This window comes from Tachyglossus aculeatus, chromosome 10 (assembly GCF_015852505.1).
Source record: "Tachyglossus aculeatus isolate mTacAcu1 chromosome 10, mTacAcu1.pri, whole genome shotgun sequence".
Lineage (NCBI taxonomy): Eukaryota > Metazoa > Chordata > Mammalia > Monotremata > Tachyglossidae > Tachyglossus > Tachyglossus aculeatus.
Window position 1 is genome coordinate 21,058,521 of NC_052075.1, and position 20,917 is coordinate 21,079,437.

At 45.1% G+C, this 20,917-nt stretch overlaps 1 protein-coding gene across 2 annotated transcripts in view; it reads left to right on the forward strand.

Annotated features, from left to right (window-relative positions):
- MAEA (macrophage erythroblast attacher, E3 ubiquitin ligase) overlaps nucleotides 1–20,917 on the forward strand; it is a 139,577-nt gene that overhangs the window by 104,053 nt on the left and 14,607 nt on the right. The window lies entirely within an intron of this gene.

Genomic DNA, 20,917 nt, shown 5'->3' on the forward strand with positions numbered 1-20,917 from the left:
GTTTGGGAGGAACAAGGACTATGGATGGGCTTGCTGTGGGCAGCTCTCAAGACACGTTTCCGGGGCCCCTTGTCTTGTCAACGTACATGCTCTTCCTTTGGGAGCCCACCCACCACCTCTATGGTGATGGCTCCTAGGCCTGCCGTTGCTGGCCCTGGCATTCTTTGTATTGACGTCTGCCTCCTCCACTCTAGACCATAAACCCGTTGTGGGCAGAGAATGTGACTTTATTGCCGTATTGTAGTCTCCCAAGCGTTTTAGTACAGTGCTCTGCACATAGTAAGCACTCAATAAATATGATCGATTGAATGAATTTCTCTACTTTAGCAATCTCGCATTCCCAGCTTCCGGTACATCTTCCCGTGGATGTCCTGCCAGCACCCTAAGCCCAATATGCCCCAAACCGAACTCACATCTTCCTTCCCAAAAGCAGAGTTGTTAGACAAGTTCCCTGCCCGCAAGGAGCAGTCTAGACATACCGAGTCCAAAGTGCCGACTGTTCACCAAAGGGGAGCTTCCCAGCCGGAGCAGATGTTAGGTGATTAGATCAACTCCAGCAGCTTGACTTGGGAGAGTACAATACAGCACAGTTGGTAGACACATTCCCTGCCCACAACAGCCTAGAGGGGATTCCCTTTGGGAATCACTCCCTCTTGTAATAATAATAATAATGGTATTTGTTAAGCACTTACTATGTGCCAGGCACTGTACTAAATGCTGGGGTAGATAGAAGACAATTGGGTCAGACACGGTCCCAGTTGCACATGGGGCTCACAGCCTTCATCTCCATTTGACAAATGAGGTAGTCGAGGCCCAGAGAAGTGGAGAAGCAGCGTGGCTCAGTAGGAAAGAGCCCGGGCTTTGGAGTCAGAGGTCATGGGTTCAAATCCCGGCTCCGCCAATTGTCAGCTGTGTGACTTTGGGCAAGTCACTTCACTTCTCTGTGCCTCAGTTACCTCATCTGGCAAATGGGGATTAAATCTGTGAGCCCCACGAGGGACAACCTGATCACCTTGTAACCTCCCCAGTGCTTAGAACAGTGCTTTGCACATAGTAAGCGCTTAATAAATGCCATCATCATCATCATTATTATTATTATTATTATTATTATTCCCAGTCCCCTGCTCTTTTCCCCCCAGCCTCTAGGATCCTGAGGCTAGAGGCTATAAAAAGTCAAAGATGTCCATTGTTTTCATTGCATCTCCTAAGGAACGTGACCTGGGTTCTAGCAAACAGCGTTGGTGCATCTGGACTCAGTGGGCGAGCAAGCAAGTGACCATTTGCCCTCTTTTGCCTAAAAATCTCCACGAAGTGCTTTTCGTTTTGATCCGTCCCAGTTCTGTTACTGCTGATCCGAACGTTTCACTGACAAATAATCGCAAGTGTAAACAGAAATTAGGAAGCATTCTGTGCTTGCAAACCTCCACGGAGTGCTTTTTGTCCCGACCTGTCCCAGTTTTACTACCGCTGATCTGAAAGTTTCAGGTGACAGATAATGGCCAAGTGTCATCAAAAATCAGGAGATGAACGTTCATGTGTAGAGAGCATCTTTTCAAGCATCGCAGCCTCTGGGTCAACGTAAAAATTATACTCTCTGCTATACAATCTTTTTGCCTGAAGTGTTAACTACAGGCAGCAAGCATGGAAATAAACTGGCTGAACTAATTTCTCTGGGCCATATCAGAGTGTGAACCACTTTTTTTTTTATAGTAAACTACTCACCCAAGCAAAGTAAATTAACTCACCTAGGGTACCGTCTACATTTAGGACCCTGAAAACGGTAGTTAATTAAACGGTGCTTGAGAGAGCTAATTCACCGGGGCCCACAATTCAGTCAGCCGCCTATTAATAAATATTAACTAATGTGTGTATCAACCTTAATTACTGGAGAGGCCGCTAATAAAAGCAGAAACACCTTCAGCAGGATTACTGTGGAACAAGGTTATCTGCCTTCTGGTGGTTTTCCAAGCAAGTAGAATCAGTTAGCACCCCAGCCCTCCCCAAATATTTGCAGTCATGTTTTTGTTATCTTAAAACCCTAACAGTTACACTAATAATTATAATATCTGTTAACCACTCTATGCACAAAGCACTGTAGTAAGCGCTGGGGTTGATGCAAGATAAGTAGTTCAGACACCATCCCTGTCCCACAAGGAGCTCATAGCTTACAGGAAAGGGAGAACAGGTGTTTAATCCCCATTTTTCAGATGAGTTAACTAAGGCCCAAAGAAGGTAAATGACTTGCCTAAGGTCACACAGCAGGTAAGCGACAGAGTGGAGATTGGAATCCAGGTCCCCAGATTCCCCATCCTTCCGTCTTTCCACTAGATCATGCTGCTTCTCAATGAATTTTCTTTTTTCCACTTCTCTGTGACAAAGATTTAGTTAGGAATAGATAAAACAGAAACATCAGCATTCTAGTAAATTAAGTGGATGTTAATAAAAGAAACAACAACTCCCAAGGTGATTCTCAGTAATTGTTTCTGCTGATAACAGTTAACTTGGATGGGATTGTCGCCTCAATACAGCTCTTCCTGGCCTGATTTGCTTTTTCCTATTGTGATTTTGACCAATAAATTTCTATGGATAGATTATCAGAAGGATTGCAGGTGGAGGTGGGGCGTTCTGGGAGAGACTGTGGGTAGGAGACAGCATAAGACAAGACAAATCGTGGGTGCGATAGCTCCTTCTTCAGAAGCAGAGAGAAAGAAGGGAGAGAGAGAATATTTAGGACTATTAAGACTGCCCCTCTCAAGGTCACACCTGGAGAGTTTCCGGTAGTCTACCAGTCTCGACTACAGGAGGGAGAGTCGGGCAGAGGCATATCCGTTCCATTCCTAGCCTGGGCAGTGGCTAACAAGTGGAAGGCAATCTGCTACAAGTCAAAACTCACCTTTGCTCGGCAGCGGCGGCATGGGAAAAAATCAAGGGTGAAGACTCAAGTTTACTGCGCGGAAGGAGGCATTGGTAAACCACTTCTGTATTTTTACCAAGAAAACTGTATACACTACACCAGTACACTACCAGAATGATTGCAGGTGGAGGTGAGGCGTTCTGGAAAAAACGTGACCATGGCGTCGCTATCGGTCAAAGTCGACTCGATGGCTTAAGACAAGACATTAAGACCGTTCTGCAAATCCTGAGATGCCTCAGAGACCAATTGTGGAAATAGATTGGTCTGACACCATGGTCAGAAATATATATACCGCACTGGGTATTTTCCCAGAGGAGTTATGGAAAGGCTGATAATAATTACGGTACTTGTTAAGCACTTACTAAGTGCCAGGCGTTGTACTATGCGCTGCAATCTTTCATAGTCCCACACACACACACATATATATATATATATATATCCTCCTTTTTTCCCCTGTGTATGTGAACAGTTTAAAGTAATGTGCTTGAATACGAGCAATGCTTTCCCTCTAAAGGCCACCTGTTATATATTGGCAGGGTAGTGGTAGAGAAACCTAAAGAAAACAGGCATTTGGTTAACTATTAGAGGTAGGAGAGTGATCCTTTTAGGGCGGTAATGAGAGGTGTGCTTTTGTCTTTTTGTACTTTATCTGAAGCTTATGTGCCTGCAGTCATTTTATATTCCTATTAACTGGGCAAATAAAAGAATTTCAGTGTGATCAGATGCAAAAGGTGGAGAAAAATCACAGTCTGTTTTTAACCTTGATGCTATAGTTAGATGTGGCACAGAGCAGAAGGTAAGATTTGGTGGAACACAGTGTGACAAACGAGTTTTAGTGTTTTCGAATCTTAAGGACAGTACCTTTGACTTTTTGTTTGTTTTCTTGTTTTCACTGAGATTCTTTACTGGCACATTATTCTGGTGTGAGGGTGGTGACTTCGCGATGGTTTACAAAACAGCAAGGAATGTTTGAAGAGAAATTAAATGAGACAGTGAAAAGCTGAGAAAGCTGCCTTGGTATTTGAGATATTTTTCCTTTGTATTCCTTCCATTTTGTTGCTGTTTATCTTGGCTCTTCTTGACCCAGTGCTAAAGACTTCTGCCATTAAAGAGTTTCTTGGAATAAAGGAGTAGATTTGAGAGATTTAAGCAGGGCCAAGTAACCAGCATATTAGGCCCTAATGTGGGCAGAGAATGTTTCTGCTTATTGTTCTATTGTTCTCTCCCAAGTGCTCAGTAGATACCTTTGAAATGTATGGAAATCTGGGCTGAACACGATCGATCGGAAGAAGGGAAGAAACGAAGAAGCTGCACATGTTGTTCTGAGGGAACAAAAGTTTGAGGTTGAAGTGGGCTTAGGGTATGCCATGTCTCGGATCTATAATTTCATATTGAACCATGGAAGAAAAACTGAACAATTAAATAAAAGTCAAGAAAACAGGGGTGCAGTAGCCAAAAGCAGAATACCAAATGGGATTAAGAATTGTAACTGAGAAAATAGAAAGGAGGGAAACAGTTGGCAGCGAGAAATGGTAGAAGTATTTGCATTTATTCAATACCCACTCTGTGCAGGGTGCTGTACAAGGCTCCATGAGAAGTTGAGAATAAATAAGGGGTGTGTTACCTGCTCGTAGACAGTAGGTTGAACTGGCAGGATTCAGAGGAGGAAAAGAGCATAAACGTTGCAGGAGAGACTCAAGAAGCCGAGGTGTTGATATAGGAGAATCAGAGGAAACTCCACCTTGGAAAAGTAGCTTTGCAGTTAAGTTGGGAGAGTCCTTTATGAGAAAAAGATGACATTAAAGTGGAATCTGTGCCCAAGATTCTAAGGCTTGTGATAAGAATAATAATAATTATTATTGTGGTATTTGGTTAAGCACTTACTGTGTGCCAGGCACTGTACTAAGCCCTGGGGTGGATAAAAGCAAATAGGGTTGGACACAAGTTCCTCTCCCACGTCACAGTTTCAATCCCCATTTCACAGATGAGGTAACTGAAGCACAGAGAAGCGGAGTGACTTACCCAAGGTTACACAGCAGACAAGTGGCAGAGCTGGGTTGAGAACCCATGACCTTCTGACTCCCAAGCCCGTGCTCTATCCACTACAACCTGCTGCTTCTCTTGTGATGTTGCTTCTAATTCCTGCTCCACCACTTGTATGCTCTGTGACCTTGGGCCAGTCACCTAACTATTCTGTGCCTGCCTCAGTTACCTCGTCTGTAAAATGGGGATTAAGACTGTGAGCCCTATGTGGGACATGGACTGTGTCCAACCTGATATCTATCTACCCCATGCACAGTACAGTGCATGGCATATAGCAAATGTCATAAGTGGCATTAAAAAAAAGAACAAACTCATAAGGCTGAAAGGTACCTTGAAATTTCACCTCATTTTGCCTGACCGCTTTCACTCTGGTTCCTCCAAACCACTGCAGTCTATCCGTTCTCATTCACGGTGTTAGTCATTTTCCTCTCTACCCGTTTCATCCGCCGACAGCGTCTCAGGCCTTCTCCAAAGTTTTTTTTTTTTTTATTTGATCCGGAACATCTTGTAATTTATTATTGAAGCATCGTTAAAGAGCATCTTAGCTATTTTTTGAAAAAGAAGAACTCTTATGTTCTGCCTGGACCCTTGTACCTTAAAAAGTGCTTTGATGTGACTCAAGGGCCGTTCTTATTCCTCCGGGATTTTTCTTTCAACAGTGGGGCTTTTGTCTGGTGTGGATTTATTGCTTTCTAATACCTTGCAGCTTTGCCGAGCTGTCTCTTGCTTCCTTGCAATAACTACCCAGACTCTTCACCATTCCCTTCAGGAGAATGGGGCTTCTTCATTCATACCAAATGATATGGAGAGGGGGAAAATCGGGGCTTAGAGAGCAGCTTTAAAGTAGCAAAAATTGGAAATGCTTCAGGGGCCTAAATTTGACCCTTGCCGTGAGTAGGAAGAACAGTGAGTTTGATTCCACACTTTCTGAAACCCGTAGAAATGCTGGTGGTTTCTTCCGTGAAGCGTTCCAGTTTCCAAATAAAGTATATTACCTTGGAAGGAGTATTGTCTCGTAAATGGCCGGCCAGCCTCACTCCAGGCACAGAGAAGCAGCATGGCCTAGTGGATAAAGCACAAGCCTGGGAGTTAGAAGGACCTGGGTTCTAATCCCGACTCCGCCGCTCACCTGCTGGGTGACCTCGGCGGAGTCACTTCACTTCTCCGGGCCTCAGTTCCCTCATCCGTAAAATGGGGATGAAGACCGATAGCCCCCTGCGAGGCAGGGACCGTGTCCAACCCGATTACCCCATTTCCACCCCAGCGCTTAGAAGCACAAGTAAACACTTAACAAATACGATTTAAAAAAAAAAGGCTTAAGGAGCAAAGGAATTATTTTCAGGCTGGTGGTTCGTGTGACACCACTAGCTTTCCCTCGTCCCTGCCAGACACGTTCCCACTAGGGGAGTGGGTAGAGAAGGCTGGGATGTCATATGCCTTGCACCATCCACACAAGCATTTTGTGTATAGTTTTACTCTACTGTTTCCCCTCTCTCTAATCCCCTGTCATGTCTGTCTCCCTTTGTAGACTGGAAACTCCTCATCAGCAGGGATGTAGTCTCCCGACTGTTGTATTGTGTTTTCCCAAGCGCAAAGTACGGGGCTGTGCGCACCGTAAGCGCTCAGTGCGTACCGTCGATTGATCTGTGTACAAAACCCATTTCCAAACCCAAGTGACTGCCACACGATGTAGTAGTAGGAGTCGATCTTCGCCACCCCCGCCAGCCAGCTGTTTTCAGGATGCCTTCTGCGCCGAGCTACCCTGAAAGATGCCTTATGCCGACTGTTGGGCATAGCCGTGGCCGACACTCCTCTACCTCAACATCGAGCGGCCCGTTCATTGCCACGTCATTTTCACAATCCATTCGTACGCTTGAACAAGTTGAAAATTCCTCTCAAGACATTTTAGAAAAAGTGAAAGAACCTCAAAATTGCCCAGTTCTCCCATAATGTGGGAGCTGGGGGTCTTTCAAAACTCTGCCCTGGGGAAAGCGCCTTGATAATGATGATGATATTTGTTAAGCTCTTACTATGTGCCAAGCACTGGGATAGATACAAGGCAATCAGGTTTTCCCACGTGAGGGTCACAGTTTTAATCCCCATTTTACAGAGGAGGTAACTGAGACACAGAGACGTTAAGTGACTTGTCCAAAGTCACACAACTGACAAGTGGTGGAACCGGGATTAGAATTCATGATGTCTGACTCTCAAGCCCGTGCTCTATCCACTAAGCCATGCCTCTAAGTACTCACCTGTTGCTTCTGCCCCGCATATAATAATAATAATAGTAATAATGATAGTTGTTAAGTACTTCCTGTGTGTCGAGCACTTTTCTGGGCACTGGGGTAGTTACAGGCTAATCAGGTTGGACTCACAGTCTTAATCCTCATTTTACAGATGAGGTAACTGAGGCACAGAGAAGCGAGGTGTCTTCTTGCACAGTGTCACACAGCAGACAAGAGGCAGAGCTGGGATTAGAACCCAGGTCCTTATTAATAATAACAACCATAATCATTGTGATATTAGTTAAGCACTTATTATTTGTCAGGCACTGTACTAAGCGCTGGCGTAAAGATTAATCAGGTTGGACATTGTCCGCACATGGGGCTCTCAGTCTTAATCCCCATTTTCCAGATGAGGGAAGTGAGGCTCAGTGGAGTGACTTGCCCAAGGTCACACAGCAGACAAGTGGCAGAGCTGGTATTAGAACCCAGGTCCTTCTGACTCCAAGGCCCACGTTCTGTCCATGCCGTTTCTCCTCCCTACATGCCCGGCCATGTTTTCCGAAACCTATCGTGGCGTGTCCAGGTAAAAAGCGCGTCGTCGGATGAACATTCCCTGATTGTGCTGTCAGGTTCCAGTCGAAACACAGAGTGAAAATAATAATAATTTTGTTTTCTGTTAAGCACTTACCGTGTGCCAAGCACTGCAATATGGTAGAACCGAGTTGGGTTTAAGATATTTATGTGTTAAAATATTGGGATGCTAGATTTTCCAACTAGAGGAATACGGAGATTTATCAGTGACCACTGACAGAAAAAGGAATTTCAGCTCAGGGTCAGCAATTATGCAGGATAACTCTGTTGCTGACTGAAGGAAGAAGACATTTCCTTTGCTGGGTGGTGTGACCAAACAATGCCACACCACATTTACCTTGTCAGAAAAGAAGAAAAATCCAAGCAACTGTGGGTGCATTTTATATTCAGGATGCACCTGAGAAATGGTATTATAGATGAACCCACTTTTACGGAGTAAAAGCGAAATGGCATTGTACTCCAGTCCAAATGCAAGTAGCCTATGTCTCTTGCATAGTCTAAAAGGGTGTCCTTAAGGTTTGCAGGACCATTTAACTTGGAAGATCAGAGACAAAACGTTGAGCTTTCAGCTGCAGGTATTTCCCATCTTCTCCCATTTGCAGAGGAATTTTGCATGGTTGAGCTTTTGAATTTTGCACTGTTTAGCTTTTGGTTCAAAAACATACAGGTGCCCCTCACATTAATCAGTCACCCAGATTAAATGCCTAATCTGTGCAGGTTCCCGTGCTGAGAGTTTGAGAAAGTGCAATAGAGGTAGGAGATGCGCTCAATCAATCCAGTTCACTTGTATCCACCCTGCGCTTAGTACAGTGCCTGGCATATAGTAAGTGCTTAAGAAATGTCACAGTTATTGTTATTACTGTTATTTATTGAGTGTGCAGAGTAAAGAGTAGGTACAGACGATCCATTTCCACAGATAGCTTACAATCTAGCTGGGGGAAAAAGTATGAAGTGCACACCATAATAGCAATAATAATATTAATGATAGTGGTATTTGTTAATGTTATGTGCCACACATTGTGCCTAGTGTTGGGGTAAATATAGAGTAATCATGGGACTACCCCTATTGGAGCTCCCTATCTAAGTTCTAGAGGAAGCTCCCTGTGGGCAGGGAGAGTGTCTACCAACTCTGTTGTACTCTCCCAAGCGCCTAGTCCAGTGTTCTGCACACAGTAAATATGCTCAGTAAATATGACTGACTGATAGGAAGATGGGCTCAAATAGCATATATCATCATCATCATCATCAATCGTATTTATTGAGCACTTACTATGTGCAGAGCACTGTACTAAGCGCTTGGGAAGTACAAGTTGGCAACATATAGAGACAGTCCCTACCCAACAGTGGGCTCACAGTCTAAAAGGGGGAGACAGAGAACAAAACCAAACATACTAACAAAATAAAATAAATAGGATAGATATGTACAAGTAACATAAATAAATAGAGTAATAAATATGTACAACCATATATACATATATACAGGTGCTGTGGGGAAGGGAAGGAGGTAAGATGGGGGGGATGGAGAGGGGGACGAGGGGGAGAGGAAGGAAGGGGCTCAGTCTGGGAAGGCCTCCTGGAGGAGGTGAGCTCTCAGCAGAGCCTTGAAGGGAGGAAGAGAGCTAGCTTGGCGGATGGGCAGAGGGAGGGCATTCCAGGCCCGGGGGAATGATGACAGAAAAATCAAATATATAAATTTGATATGTTCAGGAGTGCAGTGAGAAGTCATGAGTGGAAAGGAGCCGAGGTCAGAGTTCATGAGAGGTCATGACTTGGAATCTGAGACAGCATCTTGGCGTAGAGAGGGTATCCATTGTAGCCCAGAGCACGAACAGATGAACTTTTGAGAAAAACGATCCAGGCAGCAGAGTGAACTGTGGGCCAGACAGGCCGGAAGCTGGGAGACCAGTAAGGTGGGATATAACTAGTGCCCGGACCGGGGTGGTGGCGGCCTTTCGAATGGAGAAGCAGCATGGCTCAGTGGAAGGAGCCCGGGCTTTGGAGTCAGAGGTCATGGGTTCAAATCCCAGATCCGCCAATTGTCAGCTGTGTGACTTTGGGCAAGTTACTTCTCTGTGCCTCAGTTACCTCATCCGTAAAATGGGGATTAAGACCGTGAGCCCCATGTGGTTAGGGCACACAGTAAGCCCTCAATAAATACGATTGAGTGAATGAATGTGGGACAGCCTGATCACCTTGTATCCCCCCAGTGCTTAGAAACAGTGCTTTGCACATAGTAAGCGCTTAACAAACACCATCATTATAGAGCATGGACCTAGGAATCAGAGGGACCCAGGTTCTAATCTAGGCTCTGCTAGGTGTCTGCTGTGTGACCTTGGGGAAGTCATTTAACTTCTCTGGCCTCTGTCACCTCATCTGTAAAATGGGGATAAGATTTGTGAGCCCCTGATGGGACGTGGACTTTGTCCAACCTGATTAGGTTGCACCTACCCCAGTGCTTAATACAGTGCTGGGCAAGGGGAGAGAATATGGCGTGCGCACACACAATCCAGGAAAGGTTTTAGAGGAACAATCGATGGGATTTAGCAACAGACTGAATATGAGCACTGAAAGAGAGCGAAGTATAAAGGATAATGCTATGGTTGTAAGATTTCAAGACAGGGAGGATGGCGGTGGTGTTGTCTGGACCAGAACTTTATGCAAAGGAGAGAGTTTGGGAGGAAAAATGAAGAGTTCGGGTTTCAGCATATTGAGCTTAAGGTCCCGTGGCCTGGTGGCAAGAGGAAATAAGAGATTGCGGATGTGAGCAGTGCAGTTAGAGTAAAGGCAGAATGTGTAAGGTGAACCTATTTTTGCGTAGTAAAAGGGGAAATGAGATCCAGACTCCTCCCTCCCCCCCGCCCCACACTAAAGAAGCCTCGGAAAGCACATTTCATTATAAAAACCAATTCAGTGTAAAGCAAGCAACTGCTATAAACTTCATTAATTCAGGCAAGAACAGTCAGGATCTGTTGTCCAGAACGGAAAGAGCAGAAGCCCCTGTTGTTTCTCAGCTGACTTCCAACAACTACGGTAGGCTCTGACAATGGGCAATTATTGTTAAAAATAAGACTAATACAGTGGGCTTTCCCTTCTCTGGGGTTTTTTTTCCTAATCTTTCCCCAAGCCATGTGACTTTTTTGAGTTCTCATTATACCATAGTCTCAATGATACTAATGTCAGAGGCCTACATTACAGCAGTATGTAGCAGCGTGACTCAGTGGAAAGAGCACGGGCTTGGGAGTCAGAGGTCATGGGTTCTAATTGCGACTCCGCCACTAATGAGCTGTGTGACTTTGGGCAAGTCACTTAACTTCTCTGGGCCTCAGTTACCTCATCTGTAAAATGGGGATTAAGACTGTGAGCCCCACATGGGACAACCTGATCACCTTGTATTCCCCCCCAGCGCTTAGAACAGTGCTTCGCAAATAGTAAGCGCTTAACAAATACCATCATTATTACAGCAGGGTTTCCCCATTTTGTCACAATAAATGTAAAAAGCAAGGGCTTTTGCATGTACGTCGTTTTCAATCCCATGGCCCAGACCCATTGATCCAATAACTTTCATTCCAGGTATTCCGTCCTCCTCTCTCCATAAATCTGGGGCCCTACTCTGCCCCCATCCTCTGTAGGTATTCCCAGATCCCAGCTCTCAAAACTTCCATGGAGATTTTGCCTCCTCTGGAATTTTTTTCAAAATGGTGTTTGTAAAGCTCCTACTCTGGACTTGTAGACTCCAGACTGTAAGCTCACTGTGGGCAGGGATTGTGCCTGTTTATTGTTGTACTTTCCCAGGCACTTAGTACAGTGCTTTGCACACAGTAAGCGCTCGATAAATACAATTGAATGAATGAATGTGTGTCAAACACTGTACAAAGCTTTGGGGTAGATACAAGGTAATTAAGGGGTATACGGGTCACTGTGCTGCATGGGGCACTCAATCTAAAGTAAGAGAGAGAACAGGTATTGAATCCCTGTTTTACAGATAAGAAAATTGAAGCAGAGAAGTGAAGTGACTTACCCGAAGTCACAGAGCAAGAAATTGTCCAGACCAGGATTAGACTCCCGGGCCAGTGTTCTTTCTACTAGACCACTTTCCCTGGAATTCGTATCCCTTTCTGCTCCCACTTGAATCCCGTAGGCTGGGCGCTTGCGTGAGAGTTGCCTGAGGATCTTGGTCCACGCTCTCTCCCGTTGGCCCCAGACTCCCACGTCCTTGGCTGAGCCTCGACGAGGATCCCGGAATCCCATCGAGCTTTCCAGCCCTCCACGGAGACTCCGAGTCCCAACCACGTCTCCGTGCCCCTGCCCTACCAGAGGCCAGGCGCCTACCCGTCGTCCAGCCAGAAACAGGAAAGATGACGACAATCACATCAAGGACTTTAACTCCGCGAACACGAGTAGCTTATGTCTCTTGCAGATTCTAAAAGCATGTCCTTTAGATTTGCAAGACCAGTTAATTTTCAAGATCAGAGACAAAAAGTTGAGATTTCAGTCTCAAATATCTCCCATCTTTTCCCTTTTGCAAACTCTGAACTCCAGGGAGAATACGAGGCCATAATTCAGACCGCACTGGCCCACGACGGGCTCATAATTGAAAAGCGGGGGTTCAAGTGAAGAGGAAGGATGTTTGAGAAAACAGTTTTGGCGGCATGTAGGAATTCCGGTAAAGTGGTCGGGGGAAGCAAAACAGAGAGTACTCGGAATTTGGCAGAGAATTGGGATGAGTAACATAATACCCCTTTTCTCCCAACTTTCAAGTGAGTTGGCAAATCCCCCCCTCTAGACTGTAAGCTCGTTGTGGGCAGGGAAAGCATCTGTTTATTGGTGTAGCATCCTCTCCCAAGTGCTTAGTACAATGCTCTACACAAAGTAAGTGCTCAATAAATATGATTGAATGAACGAACCCTTGAAGAGCTCCTGAAGGCCTGATGGATAATAATAATAATAATAATGGCATTTATTAAGTGCTTACTATGTGCAAAGCACTGTTCTAAGCGCTCGGTAGGTTGCAAGGTGATCAGGTTGTTCCACGGGGGGCTCACAGTCTTCATCCCCATTTTACAGATGAGGTAACTGAGGCGTGGAGAAGTTAAGTGTCTTGCCCAAAGTCACACAGTGCACAATTGGCGGAGCTGAGATTTGAACCCATGACCTCTGACTCCAAAGCCCGGGCTCTTTCCATTGAGCCACGCTGGATGACATCATAGGCTTATTTGAGTTTCCCCTTTTTGAGGAAATTCAAAAGAAAAAAAAGCAAAACGGAGACAGGAGATGTGGAGAAAACCAATGGACAGGTGGATAATTTTGCTTTAGGGAGAGAGAAAAGGGAGTGAATTTGTAGGTGCTTTACTGAAGAAAGAACACGCCGCACCATTTTCCTTCAAATGAATCGACGATGAATTTCAGTAGATGTATTTGAAAATGAAAATGCTTCCCATCCCCACAGTGATGCCTCTAGCCGTACTTCATTTTCTGCCACAAGGTAAAGGCAAACTGCAAAATGCCCTTTTTATGCCCGCGCTTTTGACGGCAGCGATTGACTCATAATACAGCGCGTTCTCCGTTTAACAGCTCACTGGCCTTATTGTCTGTGGAAAAAGACGGACTTTGAGAAATGCAGTCGTTCAAGTCATTGTTAAATAGCGTCTTTCCTTTCCATTTTACACTTTGTAGGATATTTTCAGGAGCGAGGAATTTCCGTAGGCAAACGTTTTTTGGCCAGGTGTATGCATTTCCTGTTGCTTTTAGCGAACCATCTTGTCTTCTGTTTTTATTCGCGGACTTGCGTTAAGTGCCTGCAGCAGGATTCTTTCAGAATTGTGTCCATGGAGCAATAAATAGGTCAGGCATCCATTAGAAAGCAGAGAAAGAGGCTGTTTACCAAGTAGTTTCCTGTATGAGTGGAACTGGGAAAGCTGACATTTTGTTGAAACGCAGCTGGTGTTTAAATAAGTTTGAAAGCTTTGCTTACTGCCTGCTGAGAACCTCTAAAGTGACATATTGCTTTTAGGATACAATTGATGTGCGCTTGAAAAATATATCTTATTTAATAACAATGTTTGAATCTCTCATGCACCATAAAATATGATGTATGCTTATTGAGTGGTTCTTCAGTCGTTTCTAAGTGTGGCTTTGAAAGAGCAAGCCTGAAGAGCGTACAGAAATGATTTGTTTAATGTTAAGGTTGTGACACAAACAAAAAAATCCTGGAAAACTGCAAGTTTGATGCTGACATTTTTCCCCCTTAATTCATTCAGCTATTTTTAAAAGGGGTCTGGGGGAGGGTGGCAGCGGGGGAGGTGGAGATAAATGGCAAAACAGTCTGAAGTTGTGCTTGGAATGTCAATTTTCTTATTAGGTTAACGTAGTCGAAACAAGTGTTTTGATACTCACTTATTTTCCCTTTTTCAACTTTAAAGACATCGGTCCTGCTTTATAGCCTTCTATGCATATGAACTAACCGATGATAGATGAAATACATAAATATTCAATATTCACCCAAATTTCTGGGCAAAATCATTTTCAGTCATTACTTTGCCTTTGGCAAATCAACTAGCTTTTACGTGAAGGATAAATCATTTAGCTTTCATTACCGATAAGGCTGTGTCTTCACAGTTCTTGAATTTTCTCTAATTTCATTGACTGTCCTCCAATGGGAACGGCTCCCTGGAATCATTTAATAGTGACTTTGCAACACTGACTCCTTGGTTGTTTTTTCTAAAACGTGTTCTTTCAAGATGCGCTGTCTAGGTCCTCGAGTGTTGTTGTTTAATTCAGCCGTTATGCCATTTTCTTATCAATCACGGTGTCCGGGAAGCAGCACTCTGTAGATGTTATGAGTTCCTCCTTTATTAATGTCAGGCAGCTCCGTCAGCTGGATTTCTTTTAACGCCGTTATTTCTCTACAGTTTCACCAGACACCAGAGAATCTGCCCTTCCTCCGACTTAATCAACTGTGAACAGCCTACAATTAGAACTCCTTATACCGTGGTGGTATTTAAAGAGTCCTTCTTGGCTCTTCTGTATTGACATTGAATATCACGTGGCCAAAGCACATCTTCTGTACTGAAATGCTCATGCTGGGGCCAGACACTCCAAAGGCAGCTAACTTAGCCTGCTTAATGGACTCTTCCTCATCTCGCTCCCTCCACTTTCCGGTTCTTATTGAGACCGATGATGCGCTCGAGACTAGCCAGTTAGTCATTCTCCCCGTTTGATCACTCAGTGGCGTTTATTGAGCGCTTACTGTGCACGGGGCACTGTACTAAGCACTTGGGAGATTTCAGTAGAACGGAATAGCAGTCACTTCCCCTGCCCACAACGAGCTTACCGTCTAGAAGAAGCTTCCACCCTGGGTGACAGCACCCCAGTCTACACCCCAGATTCTCTTCTCCAACCTCATATTGATGGAGGAATTCTTTCCGTAATACTTGGACGGCCAGCTCTTCCCTGGCTTCTCTCTTTTTCCACCCCATTCTCACCATCATCCTCCTCCGTGCCAAAGCAAAATTTCGTCTCAGTCTCCAACATGTCCTCTGGGGCCCTGGACCATTCAATTGGCTTCCCTTGCTCTCTACCTGGGATTCCCTGAGAGAGGCTGAGGCAAACCAAAGCAGATGGATGGGGAAAGGAGTTCACCTGGACCAGTTGTTGGGAACTAAATGGGCCTTGGGGAAGGAAAAGTTAACGCCTGAGGGGAACGTGGGCAGGAAAGGGGGATTTGAAAGAATGGGTTACCTATTTTAAACGTTTCGACTTCTGCGTCAGCCTCCTTGCTGACTCCCCTGCCTCTAGACTCCCCTCTCTGTAGTACTTCACTCGGCTGTCTCCATCATTTTTCTGAAAAACTGTCCTGCTCTCATCTCCCTACTCTTCAAGTGCCTATGCGTCTGCACATCCACCAATAAATCTGTGGCATTCATTGAGCACTTCCTGTGCACCGAGCACTGTACTGAGCACTTGGGAGAGTACAATATAACAGACTCATTACACTTGTTCCCTGCCCATAAGGAGCTTACAGTTTAGAGGGAGGTTACCTCAAATTGAAACTCCTCACCATTGGATTCAGTCAGTTGTCTCTCTTCCCTCCATACCCTTGCTCCTTTCCTACTACTACTACTAATAATAACGATGATGGTATTTGTTAAGCGCTAACTATGTGCAAGGCACTGTTCTAAGCGCTGGGGGGATACAAGGTGATCAGGTTGTCCCACGTGGGGCTCACAGTCTTAATCCCCATTTTACAGATGGGGTAACGGAGGCACAGAGAAGTTAAGTGACTTGCCCAAAGTCACACAGCCGGTAAGTGGTGGAGCCGGGATTAGAACCCATGACTTTTGACTCCCAAGCCTGTGCTCTTTCCACTGAGCCACACTGCTTCTCATCCCAGCCTACGCATTTCACCCCTCTAAGACCAACCTACTCACCGACCCTCCCTGTCATCTCCTCCACCACCAACCCCTTGCTCAAACCTTTCCTCCTACTTGGACCTCCCCCTTCACATCCTTCAGACCAGCCCTCTCCCCATCTTCATATCCCTCCAGAAATTAGATTGCCACCAGGAAACTTTCCCTGACTAACTTCTCATCCCTCCCTATTGCCGTATCCGTCCATAAAGCTCCATCCCTGAGCACTTATGTACCCTCACCATACTTCGGAACAGATCTTTTCACTCAGTCAGTCGCCTTATCTTAGTGTAGTCTAATGTCTGTCTCCCCCACTAGACTGTCAGCTCCTTAAGGGCAGGGATTGTGTCTGCCAACTGTATTATACTCTTCCCGCGTGCTTAGCACAGCACTCTGCACAAAGTAAGTGCTCAATTAATCCCACTGTTTGGCAGCAGAAAGTTCAGCACTCACAACCACAGCCCCCGTGACTCTCTCAGCCGCAGCAGTCGCTACCGTGCTTCTCCTGTTAATCGGTCAATTGTATTTATTGAGCACATACTGTGTGCAAAGCACTGTACTAAGCACTTGGGAGAGAACTATATGGCACTGTGGGTTCCATGCCCACAGTGAGGGAAAGCATGCTGGTCCTGCCTTTGTCATCCCGGCCGCAAGACACTCTGGTGTCGCAGCTCTGAGGTGACGCAGGTCGATGGCATTTTTTGAGGACCCGCTTGGCACAGAGCATTATACAAAGCACTTGGTAGAGAACCGTAGAAATCCGTATTTGATCTGTGCTCTCAAGGACCGTTTGCATTTCCCCAGGAAGTAGACCATCAGAGTATTTCTGAACATATCAACTCCTTACGAATCCATTTTTTATCTGTGCCAGTCTCCACCACTTCACCATAAAGCTTCTTGGGGGCAGTCAGTCAGTTGTATTTCTTGAGCACTTCTTGTGTGCAGAGCACTGTATGAGCTCTTGGAAGAGTACAATGCAACAAAAACAGACACATTCCCAGCCCACGGCAAGCTTACAGTTAGAGGGGCAGGGGTTGTGTTTTCTACTCTTGTACTGTCCTAAGCGCTTGTGTCAGTATTCTGCATACGGTAGGCATGCCAAAAATACTATTGATTAATTGAGGAAAAACTGGGAGGAATTAGCAGTTGATCAGCTATAGGAGCTGAAAAACAATGAGTCCAGGGTGACACCAAGATAGGGGACTTTGGGGACAGGAAGAATGTTGACAGTGTCTACAGAAATGGGAAAATCACGATGGAGAATGGATTTAGAGAATTTAGAATAGAGAACCAGCGTGGCTCAGTGGAAAGAGCCCGGGCTTTGGAGTCAGAGGTCATGGGTTCGAATCCCAGCTCCGCCACTTGTCAGCTGTGTGACTTTGGGCAAGTCAGTTAACTTCTCTGGGCCCCAGCTTCCTCATCTGTAAAATGGGGATGAAGACTGTGAGCCCCCCGTGGGACAGCCTTATCATCTTGTACCCTCCCCTGCGCTTAGAACAGTGCTTTGCACATAGTAAGCACTTAATAAATGCCATTATTATTATTATTATTATTTAGGAGAGCAGCTGAGAAGTTTCTAGACTGTAAGCTCATTGTGGGCAGGGTATGGATTTGTCAACTCCCTTGTATTGTACTCCTTCAAGCACTCAGTGCACATAATAGGTGCTCAATAAATAATGATGATGATGTCTTGCTTCTGGGGTTCCTGTCTGCCAACTGTGTTGTATTGTACTCCCCCAAGCGCTTAGTTCAGTCCTCTGCTCAGAAGCAGCATGGTCCGGTGGTTAAAGCCCGGGCCTGGGAGTCAGGAGGACCTGGGTTCTAATCCTGACTCCACCCCTTGTCTGCTGTTTGACCTTGGGTAAGTCACTGCACTACTCTGAGCCTCAGTTACCTCACCTGTAAAACGAGGATAAAGACTGTGAGCCCCACGTGGGACGGGACTGTGTCCAACCAGATTACCTTGTATCTACCCCAGCGCTTAGTACGGGTGCCTGGCACAGAGAAAATGCTTAACAAATACTATTAAAAAAAAAGTAAAGTGCAATAAATACCATTGATTGATTCCTTGAGGGTATTTTTGACTCCTGTTGCATTCCTGGAGTCCTGCTGGTGTTTGCCATTACCCTGATGCTTCTACTTCTCAGTCAGGCGAGTGATTCACAGTCATATCATCATCATCATCATCAATCGTATTTATTGAGCGCTTACTATGTGCAGAGCACTGTACTAAGCACTTGGGAAGTACAAATTGGCAACATATAGAGACAGTCCCTACCCAACAGTGGGCTCACAGTCACACTTAACAGGAGATATTTCCCCCTTCCTGCATCACCTGTGCGCTTAAATTTGCAATCCCTGAGCATTTACGCACTCCCCTCCTTGCTATTCTAGACTATAAGCTCACTGTGGGCAAGGAACATGTCTACCAATTCTGTTATATTGTACTCCCCCATGCACTTAGTACCCTGCTCTACATACAGTAAGCGCTCAGTAAATACCATTGATCGATCGATTGATTTTGCTGTATTCGCCTAAATGCCTTATTCTCAGGAGCCGCTCAAAAAATACTGTTGATGATGGTGGTGATGATGAGTTTTAGCCACATTGCGTTTGAGGTTCAGGTGAAGCAGCCAGACAGATGCCCCATCAGCCACTCTCTGCCCTCAGGTGACTGACAGCCTCCTTTTGTTTTCATCTTTTGAATCAGCGCTCTTAATCTTATTCCTACCTTGCTTTCATCGGCCTGTCTCCTCCATTAAATTGTATCCCACTCCAAGACAAGGGCCCATGTCTTCTCCTCTCTGTTCTCATCTAGGTTTTGTGTGCGCAGAAGGTGCTCAATAGGTACTAGTGATGAGAGGATACTACTCTATAAAGTCCTTGTTAGAAGTAGAGTATTAAGTGTTGCTTTGTGCAAAGCAGTGCTCTAAGCATTAGGCGGGGTCCCTGGCCCTCACAAAATGAAAATAGAGGGAGAAAGGGAACTGGCGATGGGCGCATAAGGAAAACATAAAGCAGGAAAACTTCAAAGCCAACCTAAAAGGTGGACGACAGGAACAAGTACAAAATAAAGTACCATAGAAGCTCTGTGGTATTGGGGCTAAAGGGAGCAGAATTTCAGGCTTTGCATTCATCCAGTTGTATTTATTGAGTGCTAACTGTGTGCAGAGCACTGTGCTGAGTGCTTGGGAAAGCAAATACTAATCACTGCTCAGAGTCCAAGGGCCAGGGTAACCACCACAGGCGTGATCTTCCCAGAGTTGTGCATTTTGACGGGGGCAGCCTGCTACCTCTGCTTCGACCGACTCTGTCGTATTGGACCATCCCAAGCACTTAGTACACTGCTCTGCGTCCAGCAAGCTCTCAATAAAAGCCATGGATTGATCGTGGGCAGGGAATGTGTCTACTAACCCCGTCTTATGCTCTCCCAAGTGCTTGGTCCTGTGCTTTGCACACCAGAAGTGTTCAGTGAATATCACTGATAGATTTTGCCTTTCCTGTAATGGAGCAAGATAGGTCAGGATGGAAGCCCGGGGTCCCGACGAAGCGGCTTCGCTCTCTCCGGTGGATTGGGAGGCCAAAGCGCGTGCTCTGCTTAGTACACCAAAATGTCAGCTTTTCCCCAGGAGTCCTGAAGGCTAATAATTGGATATAATCATTCTCGTAACTCAAGCTCCCAATTTATGGATTTCCAATACCTGGTCATCATTAGTCAACACAGTGCATTCCAGCTATTTATAAACTAAACAGATGGAAGGTCCCTAAATTAATAAGCACCCTAGATGGTGGTCCAAAGGGCCTCTTTGGTATCTGGCCAAGGCTCTGTTGATGAAGGTGGAAGTGAAGTGAAGAGGCCCTCTTTTCACGGATGAAAACCAAGCCAGGGAAAGCATTTGGCTGTCCGTGGAAATGCCGAACATTGAATTTCCCGGTCATTTGGAAATGCCAGGCAAGGTCAGGTCAGCGGGTCCTGGACATGGAAACCTAAAGCTTCCCTCCCTTCGGAGCCCTCCTGCCAGCTCCGTCTCTTCAGTTGCTGGATGAGGCCAGTTTGGCTGAGAAAATGGGGAAACGAATCCGATTTTAGTCATCTTCTCTTTTCAAAAGTAACCTTCACTGTCTGATACATAGTATTCCTGAATTCTGTTTAAAATTTCTCATCGGTTATGAAATGATGAATGTGGAGTTGTATTTATAAATCTAAAGGGGTTTGTTTTGTGTCTCTTCAGAGAGTGACGGTATACCTGGTATGCAGATGATAAATTCATTATGTGATTCGGTGCGATTCGGAGAAGCGACATGTGAATGCACAATTCTGTGCTTTCATTAAGTTGGGCCATGGCCTGTCTTGGGTGTTATTACATATTTACATTGTTTCATCCGTGTTTCACTGCTTATAAAGAAAAAAAGTTTTACTGAGTTTAAAGTTTCTCCACCTTTAAGCCTGCAAGAACATCTGTATTGTATTAAGTCTGACAGTAGCCTGGAATCTGACACCTGTTTTTAGTGTGTAAAAGTATTTCTGTAGTAAAAAGCAAGCTATGAGCAAACAAGATTTTATTATCTTTTTAAGCTTACGTCTTGGGAAATTGTGATAAATTATTTTGAGATTAAAGCTGTTCTTACGTACAGATCTCATAAATTTATTTTCAAGCATTTTCAGCTCCTTGTTTTTGATTTATAACCACCCCTAATCCACAGCTCAGCCTTCTTTTCTAGGGATTATTCATTCAGCC